Consider the following 12,524-nt stretch of genomic DNA (forward strand, 5'->3'; position numbering starts at 1 on the left):
AAATGCTAGGCGGACTTTATTTTCACAGCAGTCCACTAAAGTAGGTATTTTTATTCTTTGTTTACTGATAAGGGAAAGATAAATGACTTTCCCAAATCATCCAGTTAGGAAATAGCTAAACTGGGATTCTGACCATTAGCTTGAGCTTTTTCCCTTGAACCTAGAGGATGCTTTGGGTTGCGGGTGGGGAGCTAGCCTCAGATTCCCCTCGCCTGGATATTCCTGAGGTGGTGATAATTGCCTTGTACATCTGTCAGAGCTTCTGTCAGCAAGGCACTGGCACTGATATTTTTTTGGCAGAGTCACTGAAGTGCAGGCCCTAAATGTCCCTCAGTCACCACTTACCATAAGCACTCTAAAGAACTGTGAAGGAGTCCTTTTTGTGAATGAGGGAGTGTATATGTGTGTGTCATGCCTGTGAGATTGAGGGTGTCAGTGTGACAGTTTTGAGTAGATGCTTTGTGAGTTGAGGACATGTGTATGTATGTATGTGGTTGGAAGACAAATCTTGCTTCTTTGAGGATAACTTTCTAAAAAGGGCCGGAAGTCATTTAGAACTACCATCTGGGAACAAACTGCTCCAGGAGTTAGGGAGGTGAGGAGTGTGGAGAAGAGGGGAGGCAGGCTGGTTTTCTCCAGAGGTCTGAACCTGGATCACCAGCCTGAGTGTGTACAGAGACAGCATAGGCGGTTGTAGACAAAGCTCAGGCTTTGGACCCAGACAGACTTGGTTTGGCTATTTGACTTGGGCAAGTCACTCTACTGCTCTGATCTTCAGTTTGCTCATCTATAAATAGATAATAATTCCTAACTCAAAAAACCCATGGGACACTTCACACAAAAGAGTTCTGGGAATCAGAACCTGGCCTTCCAGTGTGATTTCTCCAAGGAGGGCCCTCACCTACATCCATTCAGTTTTGTTCTTACTGGTAGGATAAAGGGGGAGGTGGGATGGATGCAACCCTCGGTGCTGCTAGAGGGACAATGTTGCCAAATCATATATTCACTTTCTCAATCTGGGACTGACCTGGGCTGTGCAGGCATCAACGTACTGAGTCAGAAACAATCACTGGACCCCTTCCAGGAGGCCTCCTGTGCCTGACTGCAGTGGGCACTGGGGGCTCAGAGGTGAATCAGATAGAGAGGCTGTCCTCAAGGAGCTCAGTCTGGGAGGTGTTAGGAGGGGGTCTCCATCAGGGTGGCACACTTAGGAGGGTGGGGAGTGTCAGTGAAGTGTGATTCTCTGAGTAGGGGTAACTTTCTAGTTGAAAATCCTCCATAAATAACTTCATTTACAGCACTCTACTTGCTGTCCAGGGTCAGTAAAATGCTTGGGCCTTTGCCTCCATAGAAGCTCAGAACCTCACTAGGTGACAGAACACATTTTATTATCACATTTGATTCTCATAACAGGGCAAGGATTGCTATATTATCCTCTAACTAGGGATATGAGGCTGATCCACAGGTAAGATGGGACTAAATGGGTACCACCGGACTAGAGTTCTTCCTGCTATACCACTCTGCCTCATTTCACATTGACATGGTATCTGTTATGACTTCAGCTTGGGCCGAGTCCCCCTTGGGAAACAGAACAGGAATCTGAGGTAGGGATGCAGACATCAGGGGATCTCTGCTCTGAAATAGGAACACTTGGTCCTCACCCTAGGGATGGTGAACCTTGACCTTCGTGGCCCTGTCAGGGCTGGGCCACCCACTGAACACATAGTCCTCATGTCCTGGCCTTTTCCCTTCCACACCCTTTCCCTCAGTGATTCCATTGACCAAGCTACTACCCACATCCTAGTTCCCAGGTGACACATGGGCTGACCCACTGCCTTTCCCAAATCAGTACTTTCTACTTGTCCTCTCTCACTGGCAAACTTTCCCCACATGGACTCTGAGTGTCCTTAGAGCCTGTCTTTCTACTTCAATTTCCACTCCCGTTTCACAGGGAAACTGAAGCCTAGAGGGAAGAAGGGACTTGCCTAAGACTATAACAGCAGTCACTGGCCATGCTAAGTGTAGAACCCAGATTACGCAACCGCTAGCCTCAAGCTCTTCCACCTCTTCACACAGCAGGCCACTGGCTACTTTTTCCCCTCTTCTGCCCACACTGAGTTACTTCCCTTGAGTTTTTCTCAAACATAGCTCTCCTTTTTTTATTCTCACCCATTGCCACTGTCCTGGTCAAGTCCTCATGACAGGACACCTGTATTGGGACAGTATCCTAACAAGCAGCAGGCCCCAACTGTACCCACTTCAAGGCCCTTCGCATTCTGTACACCCCACCTAATCCACACTAACTTCCTTTCCTCAATGCCTCAAATGATAGTCTGTATTGCTCATGCAATGTGTGTCCTGGCACTAGGCTTAGCTCTGTTGAACACAGAAATAATGGGGTGGCCTCTGCCGCCCAGAAACTCCTTTTGGTTGGAAGTTATGATAAATACAGCAAATGATTCAGGGAATGATCTGATGCCTAAGGTGGGGACAACTTTCTGGTTTGGGTAGCTGAGAGAAAAGATGTCTTCTCTTGGCTCCCACAGTTATCCCACAAGATGTTCCTCTGTAGTCTCCAAACCCAGTATTACAACAGCCTCTGTGCCTTGTAGGTGCCCCTTGCTCAGTCCACCCTCAGAACCCATCCAGGGGCTAGGAGGCTGAACATTTTACACCATAATTCTGGGTCTGTGGTCCTGTGACCTTGTTGCCGGCACATTCTGCTGTGCAAGTCCAAAAATTTTAACCAGGTATTAAAAATCTTTCAGTGCTCGGTTCCATCTCTCCACCCCTGATTTTTATTACTAAAGCCACATTTGTAGGTCCTTAATGTTTTTCATCTACCCCTTTAAACCCTTTGTTGAAAATGACTTGCCCTTCCATTTCTGCCTAATGAAATCTTTACAACTTGAATGCCACCTCTTCCATGAAAGCCTTTCCTAATATATTCATTTTCCTTCAGCTAGATGGAATCTCCCTTCCCTGAGCTCCTATGGATATCTATTTATATATACATTTCTGCCTTGCTTTTGGTCCTTCTGTAGCATCTCCTCGACTGGATCTGTAGAGTGAGCATCTCATTCAGTGGTTCCTCACCCCTCCCTTGGCGGTAGCCGGTAGGAGTGGGGGGAAAGGGAAGTGTTGCAAGGCTGCCTTCCAACCTAGTTAATCGGCCAACCCCTCATCCAGTCTTAACTGCACCCAGCAGCAGGTGCGGTATGAATGTCTACCTCACCACAGTAGGTCCTCAGACAAGTGCCTGTTGCCCGGGACGCAGGGCTTCCCGCTTGCATCGCTCATTTTTGGGCGCCTAACACAGTGGGCCCGACACGGTTAGGTCACACAACCAGGGGAGTCAGGATATTCCAGCCAATCGCTAAGGCGTCCCTACCAGCCTCTCTCGACCCCGCTCCAAATGGGTTGTGTGTGTGAATGAAGGAAGTTAGGTCCGGGTAGCCCTGCCAGCTCCTCCTCTGCATCCACCCTGCGGACCTCTGAGTCCCAGAGGGCCTCCCTCCAGTCTGAGGGCCTCCAGAAACTCGAGGCGGCGGTGCAGGAGATATAGGGGCCTCTGCCACGGATGCGCCTCCCACTCACGGCTAGTTTAATTTATACATTTTGGGGGGGGCGTTCAATGACGGGGAAAAGGCGGGGCGAAGGGAGGAGGCGGGCCCAGGGTGACTGACGTGAGCGCCAGGGAGCCAATGGCCCGTGGGGGGCGTACCCCCCCATTCAGGACTCCTCGTCTGGCTCGGAAGGTATGTTAAACAGCTGCTTTTAATTTGGTCCCCCCAATCTCCGGCGTTTGGGGGGTCATTTCGCCGGCCGCTCACTTTGGCCAGCCCGACGCGGTGTGGGCGCCGCGGGCCCCTGGACCGAGCTTGGTGGGAGGCTCGGAGTCCCGCGGCCGAGGAAGGCGAGGGGCAGGCCAGGAAGGAGAGCTCTTGGCGCCGCCCGCTCGCCTGTGTGTGTGTGTTTCCAAGCCGGGCCGGCCGTGGGGAGGGGGTCGGCCCGGCCTGGGTCGCCCATGCGCTGGCCGTGCCGCCTAGTTTATTTCACCGAGCAGTCCGTTTCGGTAGGTTTCGGCGGAAGACTAGGGAAGGGGAGGGCAGGAGGAGATTCCCCACTCCTGTTATGCCTTTTTTAAAAAGAAAAAAATATTGTAAAGAAGAAAAAAGGGGTATTCCGTACACCGACTGACACCGGGCCCGGGCTGCGGCGCGCGGGCTCGGCAGGGGTCGGCGGTCTGAGCCTGGTCGGTTGGGGCCCACTGAGCCCGCGGGACCTGGAGTTGGTCGAGAGCTGGAGTTAGCAAACGAGTCGGAGCCCGCGGCTTTCCCCGCTAACCACGCTGAGTGAGGGCGGCAGCCGCCCGGAGGGTTTTGTTTCTACCCGAAAACTTGTCGGAGGGGGCGGTGGGCATGCTCCGGAAAGGTGCGGGCTCTGTGGCCCGCGGTTGTTAAGGACTCTGGGGGCGGGGGCAACGCCAGATTTGCTGAAAGGGCGGCCGGGGGCGGGAGAGGCCACCGGAAAAAGCCCCTTGCATCTAGCCACTAGCCCCGCGAGCCTCTCGGGGCTCTCCGAATTCCCGGGCCGTGGCGGTCGAACCAGCATTCGGCGCCGGAACCCGTCAGGCCGCGAGTCCCCGCAGAGCTCGGACTGGGGGTGCGGAAAACCTCCAGGAACTCGGTAGCTTAGACCCGCAGCCCCAGCTGATCCCCTTGCAAACATGGAGCTGCCTCCTTCCCCGCCCACCCCAAGACGGCGGTGGCGGCGACTGCTCCCTTCTCCTCCCCAGGCCGTGCGGCTGCCGGGCTCTCCCTTCCCGCGAGGTGCGGCTGAGGGCCGCTTGGCTGCAGGTGGGGCGGGGGCTCGAGCGTGTGCACGCGCCCAGGAGGGGATGGCCTGAAAGGGGCAGTGAAGGTCGGAAACTGGGAAAATAGTCTCCGCGCTAGGAATCGGGAAAAGGAAATGCATCAGCGGGCGGGGAGGGGCGCGGGGGGCGCGCCTGTCAGCCGGGATGGCGGCCGCGGGTGGGGAGGCGGGGCGACGGCGCGAGCCGCCGGGGCCGGGCGGGGCGACGCCAGGGAGAGGAGGTGCAGGGGCCCAGTTCACGGAGCGCCTGGCTGGCCGTACCTCCACTCCTTGGCCCAGACTGTTTACTATCTACTCCGCCGGGGGCTTGTGCAACCCGCCCAGAGGGGAGCTGAAAGGCGGGGCCGGTTCTTCTCCTCCACCCACCTCCGGCTCCTCCAGAGGCCACTCCTTCTCTTGTCTTCCACTGGTAGGACGAGACTCCCTTTTTCCCTTCTCACATATGCATTGGGTGACATTCTCCTGAGCTCCGCCTATCGGGAGGCCAGGCTGGAGTTTAAGTTGCTAGGATTTTTTTTCCGTGAAGGGAGGAGGGAAGATTCCTGCGGCTTACTTGAGGTGCAAGGTCCCGCCCCCTATTTCTGATTGGCGGGACGGGCAGCCCCGCCCCCGGCGGAGCAAGCTCGAAGGGGAAGTCCACCCTTGTTCCCCGCGCTCCGCACATGTGTGAAGCCCGCCTAACTCCTTCGAACTGCCCTCCCGCCCGGAAGTCCCGGGCTCGGCGCCCTTGGCGGGGCTGGGGGGGCGGAGAGCCGAGAAGGAACACAAAGATTCCTCCGAGGCTTGAAATCTGGTAGCCTTCGCGGTGAAGCTAGGGGATTACGGTGTGGTGTAGACTTGGGGGGCGTAGCTCCGGGGGTTCTCAGGGGTTGAGAGCATGAGTTAAGATCTACCCTTCGGGACTGGGGCCGAATACTGGCTTGGCTGTTTCCGCGTCCCTTGACTTCCCTGAGCTTAAGCTTGAGAACTCTGCAGACGCTGGCAGTGTCTTAGTCTTCCTAGGGCAAGGCAGCCGCCGTCCTTAGTTGTCTTTATCTAAAAATCTGACAACCTAGGGTTGACCTGGGAGCCTAGGGTAAGATCCAGGGCAGGTCGTCCCCTGTGGTGAGAAATCAGGGGCGGCCAGGATTCCGAGTGGTTTTTTTGATGTCCAGATGGTGAGGGCAGCCCAGAGTTAAAGGTAGCCCTTCGGTCAGTTCTGTTGGAGTGCCGCTTCCTCGTAACTTCCGAGCGTTTTTAGCCCGGGGGTCGCTTTCGTCCGTCTGACTTGTTTTTAGAGCTCCGTCCGGGGCAGGCTTCGCTACCGGCGAGGCTGCTCCCACTTGTCGGGTACTCGTGGAGTTCACGGTTCGCTGCCATGGCCTCGCAGCTTGAAGCCATCCTTAGAGTCAGACCCACCTGTTGCCAGCGCTCGTTTCTGGTCGTCTCTGCTGGATTGCGGAGGGACGACAGTGATGGACCTAGTTGTGGGGTCTCGGGAGCCTGTCTTTTTGCTGGAGAGAGCGGGAAGGCTCTAGTCCCTCCCCTTCTCCTGGAGCGCTAGAGCGCCCTCCAATGCAAGGCCTACGCCCTATTTAGTGAATAAGTAAAACCAACCTAGCTATCGCAGGCACTTTTGTCTATGTCCGAGGCACTATTACCTAGGCAGAGAAGGCCTAGGAATTGCTATTAACACTCTGGCCAAGGAGGGGTGAACAGCCCTTATTTTTGTCCCCAACTCTGGAATTTTTATCCTTTCTCTGAGTGTGGGTATATTCCCAAAGTTCATTTATACCGTAGCCTGCTTTGGCCTGTTGCTCTCCTTTCTCAGTTTTTCGAGTCTGAGGATGCCTACAGATACCCGGGAGATCGCGAATGCCTTACGCCTCACGCTCCGCCTTCCGCAGGTTTGCCAGGGCGGTGGCCGTTAGGGCCCGCCTTTCTTTTGGTTATCTCCGCCCTCTTAAAACTGCATATTCAGGTTTAGGGAGTGTCGGAGTTAGGAGTGTGCAGCCAGCCTAGCAGCGGGGTGGCAACCCCTAGGGTTATTTCTTGGCTAAGGTCTCCAGACCACAGTTCTGTGCTCTGCTTGCTGGAAGGAGCTGCCGGCTGCTCCGGATATTTGTGTTTACAAAGAGGCAGCTTGCGGAAATGTAAAGATAACTGGATGGGAAGGACGAAGTTCTCTCTCATTTTTTTGTAAGAGGATTCTCCAGAGTGGTAATGCTGCTGACTTTCCCTTCAAGTCCCATGGTCTCTGGTCTCAGCTGCTGAGCTCCGCGCCACCTCCTGTCTCGGACCCTAGAACCCTGAGATTCAGTCTCCAGTGTAAACATTCCACAAAAGGACTGCTAAGGTTCAGCCTCCTCGCGCAGGGCGTAATCAGCTCCTTCCTAGACGTGCGCCCTGGCCAATGGAGGCGCCTACCGGCGCCAAGATATCCAATCCGACTGTTGGGGGCGAGTCCTGGCCCGGCAGTGTGTGGTAGGAGGAGCCTATTTCACTTACGGACATTTTACCCCACATCGGTTACTTACCTTCCTGGGGCGGTGGGAGAGCCAGGGGTAGCCTTCCAATGCGATGACCGGCGGAGGCGGGAGCCGACTTGTTAGGCCTGTGGCTGAGGCGGTATGGGGAGGGATATTTGTTCTCCTCCAATGGGACTTAAAGAGCTTCTCTGCTTCCTCCAATAATGTTGCGGCTTGGGGGTGGGATTTAGCAATCTGTCTCCAATAGGCGGGGTTGAGTTGGGGAAGCTCCCCGCCAATAGAGGCGTGGAGAAGGTGAGCGGCTCCCCCTCCCCTCCCAGCCAAGGGGGAAGAGGAGGGAACTCGGCAGGCGAGGCGCAGTCATTGGCTAAACCGTTGACGGGCAGATAATGCGTCCTGTGGCGGAACGAAGCTGATTCTTCCCTCTGCGGGGCGGGCCGGAGGAGTGGGCGGGATTTCCCGGGTAACAGAGAAGCGGCCGCGGCGGTAGAGGCGGCGGAGACGGTTTCTCCATCTTCCCCCCTCCCCTTCCCCCCTCGGAGTTTCCCTCCCTCCCTCCCTCCCTCCCTCCCAGTCTGGGCACCGGGGTCTGTGGCCGCCTCGTTAGCGGAGAGAAGGCTGCCAGTTCGCTTCGGCGGGCCTGTGCCCCGCGCCGTCCTCGGGGCCTCCCTGCTGAGCCCGAGGCTCACGCCGAGAGGGACACGCAGTGACGAGCGGCCGAAGCAGCTTTGCGGTGAGAGCACGCTGGGCCTGAGTCCGGGCGGCAGCCTGGGTGGCGGGTTTGCTGGACTCGAGGGTGTGTATTTTTAGGGGGGCTGACCTCCTCGGCTTCCCGTAGAGCAGACGCGCGGGAGGTGTGTGGATGTGTGAGGGGGGTGGGGGGCGGAGTGGGGCAGCTCTCCGTGCGGGAGGGGGAGGAGAGCGTAGTCCCGGTGCGCGCGGAGGAGGCGGGCTCTCGCGCCGCCGCTCAGAGGCGGGGCCGGCGCGCGCGTGCGATTGTGGTGAAAGGGGCGGGGCCGGCCTCGAGCTAAGTGCTACTTGCCGCAGACCACCCCTCCCTTCCTCCCGGGGTGGGCGGGGCCTCGGGCGGGCGGCCGCGTTCCGGCCTGCTGGGGTGGCGGGACCGGTAGGGGGTCTCCCGCGTGTGGCTTCAGGGCGCGGCAGAGAGGGGGCGTGAATCCTGCGTTCCTCCGCCTGCTTGAGATCCGGTTGGCCGGAGGGGCCGTACCGAGCGGCGATGCCACTCCCCTTTCCACCCTCCCCGCTCCGGGTTTCCGCCTCCTTGGCAGTGAGGCGGTGCTCGGGGAAGCCCGCTGTCCGGTCTGGCTGGGAGTCGCGGTGCCTAGTTTTGCCCTGCACTATGTCTCCGTGGGGTGGGAGGGGCTCCCGCTGACTGGGAGGTGTGGAGGTGTCAGGACTTACTCTTGTGGCTCTGCCATGCCCTCTGCCTAGGGCACGAGGGCCCGGTGCCAGAGCGGGCTGTTGTCTCCGCTTTGCTCCATGCAGCGTGGATGGCACCGTGCAGCTAGGAGAGTGGAAACATGGTCACCACCACTCTCCTCTTGGTTGTAATTATTGGGGTGAGGTGCTCAAGGTTCTCTGTCAGGAGTGTCTGCAGTCTGTGCTGTGACCATGCTTCCGCGGCTGTGGGGGAGGGGCGGAGAGTCGTCAGAGACTAGAAATGTGGCCGGGGACAACCTTTCTTGGAGTTCCCTTGATGTTCAGTTACCGTGGCTGTACGGGGCGGGGCTTCCTTTGAACCAATGGGGTGGTGGGTAGTTAGCTAGATTTGGCGACTGTTTCGGTACTTTAGGACTTTAAAACCAGTTAGCAACCGAAAGGGGGTGGAAGGTACTGCTGTTCACAAAGCTGAGATTGATAACAGGAAGGTTGGATTTACATTATAATCTCAAAACTGATCTGTTTATAGAAGATAGCGACTTTAAAATACTCATACTTTGACTGAAGTACTCCGATTTCTTAGACACGGGTTTTTGAATGCTTTCATTGTGTAGATGGTTTTGTTATATACGTTTTGCGAAGAAATAAGTTGTAATTTAGGTGACTGTAGATTAAAAGTCTTCTTTTTCTGGTTTTATGTAATTCTGTTAGACCATCTAGACCACTTCCTATTTATAATTCTATAAAGCATAATGTGCTTGCCCGTTTTTGTTAGAGTAGGGTGAAGTCATAGTCTAGTGTAGCCTCTGTGTGTGACTTCTGTAGCATTGCTCTCCATTCTGTATTAATGTATGCATATCGGCAGTAGATGAGGTTTTTGCTCTGACTTGATACATTATCTGATCTTAGTAAGAGAAACTACTTAAAAGTTTTCGACGTTTTTCATGAGAAAATAAGCATGGAATCAATGTTTACTTATGCACTGACGTCTGAATGATCCTCTGGTTAATTACCTGAAGTTAAATTCTTGATTTGTGCTTTTCTCAGTAGGGGCTGAGAGTTTGGTGCCCTGTGCTACACGCATGTAAAGAGGGTATGTAAATCCCACCTCAGTTAAAGAAGTTGGAACAGCAATAGTAGCATTTTAGTTTGATTAATGATTGATGGCTGTAATAGAATTGGTGTGGAGACAAAAAACCTGAGTATTTTTCCTGATGATATAAACTGGCAAACAATGGGGAATGATTTACCATTGAGGAAAGTTTGGTTAACACATAGTGGTTCCCACCATTTTCAGTGCTGTGTACTGGTAAACAGACGACCTAATTCGTGTTCTTAACAAATATGTGGTCTAGTTGGTGCACTAGGGTCAGAAGTCTCACATAAGCTTTAAGGATTCAAGTAAGAACTTGGTAATGCTGTATTAGGAAAGTTTTCATAAATACGCTCCTGATTATACATTACATTATACGTTACAGTTTTATTCAGAGTTAAATGCCTTAGAAAGATTGGTATTTTGTAATTAAGAAAGTTTTAATAGTTCATCTGAAGAATAAGTTTTTTTTTTTTTTTTTTCCTTTTTAAGGAAAATGGTGTGTAGTAATTTGGTAAGAGACCAGCAAAGCACAGGTCTGCTTACATCTTCATTGCAGACAGACAAGATACTGGAGAACTGCACAGGGCAGGTGTTAATACCTGGGTATTTTAGTTTGAGTTAAAAGGTTATGTCCATGGCATTCGGTAATCTAGCACAGTGCCTTTCAAAGTTTTGTCACTCTTCTGGTCAATTCCACCAGCCAAGAGTTTGTTAAGCTTTACTTTTTTTATAGGGTCTTATAAAAATGATAGTATATATTTTTTCAAACTACATCCTCTTTCTCCCCCTTGAATAATAGGTACTTCAAAAAGTTCATGGAAAGATTCATATTATCTTTCCTTCTTTTTTGTTTTGTTTTGGGTTTTTTGGTGGCTGGCTGGTAAGGTCATATTATCTTTCAATTTATTTTTCCATGAACTTTTTGAGGTACCCTCATAATAATAAGAACTTACATTTATTAAGCCCTTACTATGTTCCAGGTACTGTGTTAAGCACTGTACATTAATCTGTTTAATCTTCATGACAACACTCTGTGGTGGGTAGTATGAAAAACATGTTTTAAAGATGAGGAAACAGTGGCACAGAGAGGTTAGACATATGGTAAATGGCTAAGCTAGGATCTGAACCCAGGCAGTCTCAACCCTATACTTTAGCTGCCTCCGGTCTAAGGATAGTGAACAAAGGAGTAGTAGTGCATTTTTTTTTTAATTGTGGTAAAATATATAACACAGAATTTACCATTTTAACCATTTTTTAATTTGTTTAATTTTAACCATTTTCAAGTGTACAGTTCAGTGGCATTAAGTACATTCCCATTGTACAGCCACCACCACCATCCATCCATCCATCTTTGGAACTTTTTCATCTTCCCAAACTGAAATACTTTACCTATTAAACAATAACTATCCCTTTCCACCTCCTCCCAGCCCTGGCAACCACCATTCTACTCTCTGTCTATGGATTTGACTACTCTGGGTACCTTACTTACATAAACGGAATCATGCAATATTTGTCCTTTTGTGACTGGCTTATTTCACTTAGCATAATGTCTTCCAAGTTCGTCCGTATGGTAGCATGTGTCAGACTTTCCTTCCATTCTAAGGCTGAATAGTATTCTGTTGTATATGTATATACCATGTTTTGTTTATCTGCTCGTCATTTTTAAAATATATATTACTTTTGAATATGTGGTGCATGCAATTAAATAATATAAAATTTTAAATGTACAACAGATGTTTTTGTTGGTGTGCAGGATCATTTCACTTTTGGCTATTTGAATTTGTCAATTTGTTCTTTTATGATGTCTTGGTTTGGGGTTATATATATATATATATATATATATATATATATATAAATTTTTTTTATCAGTATACAATATAGATGATTTTTGTGTCCCTTTATCAATTCCTCCTTTTCTATCTGCTCATCTGTTGATGAACATTTCTTTTTTTTCTACCTTTTGACTATTGTGAATAACACTACTGTGACCATTGGTATACAAATATCTGTTCAAGTCCCTGCTTTCAATTCTTTTGGGTATATACCCAGAAGTGGAATTACTGGATCATATGGTAATTCTATGTTTAAGGTTTTTTTAAGGAACCATCAGTTTGCTTTTGAAAGCAGCGTTGAGGGAATAGATTGGGACTCAGATTCTAAAAGTGAATTGAGTTAACACCCATTTATTGACCACCCACTTAAATAACTCTAGGCTGACACAGGACGAGTCTTTGTCCCCAGTAAGTTGACATTTCTTATAAGGAGGGGTGAGTAGACACATGATGATTTTACTGCACACAGTGAGGGTTGGGTGCCATGAGAGTCAAATACAGAGTGCTGTAAGGAACTTAAGAGAAGGGAGAGTCCACCTTTGGGGTGGAGGAAGAGTGGTAACAGGAGGTAGAAGTCTGAAATCATAGATCCAGTTGAAATGAGTTGTTAAATGTCACTCAAAGTGTCCCCAGAGAGCACTTTGGAATCTTAGAACGAGGTAGTATCATGTTGAAATAAGTCTCTCTTCCAGAGTTTGTTCTCTTCATTTTGTAGACCTGATCCCTTCTACACTATTTTAGAAGGTATTTAAGAATCATAATTAAGAAATAATGGACTTGGCATATGTATTAGTCTGCTTCTGTTGCTTATAATAGAATACTTGAAACTGGGTACATTTCAGAGGCTGGGAA

General features: G+C 51.1%; 1 protein-coding gene across 1 annotated transcript in view; it reads left to right on the plus strand.

Annotated features, from left to right (window-relative positions):
* The first annotated feature begins 7,874 nt into the window (after positions 1–7,874).
* Positions 7,875–12,524, plus strand: part of SIN3A (SIN3 transcription regulator family member A) — a 55,536-nt gene continuing 50,886 nt past the window's right edge. Inside the window, exon 1 of the mRNA XM_063088956.1 lies at positions 7,875–8,076. The gene's annotated coding sequence lies outside the window, so the exon portion shown is untranslated. The remainder of the gene's footprint in view (positions 8,077–12,524) is intronic.

The sequence above is a fragment of the Cynocephalus volans genome, chromosome 3 (assembly GCF_027409185.1).
Source record: "Cynocephalus volans isolate mCynVol1 chromosome 3, mCynVol1.pri, whole genome shotgun sequence".
In the NCBI taxonomy this organism is placed as follows: domain Eukaryota; kingdom Metazoa; phylum Chordata; class Mammalia; order Dermoptera; family Cynocephalidae; genus Cynocephalus; species Cynocephalus volans.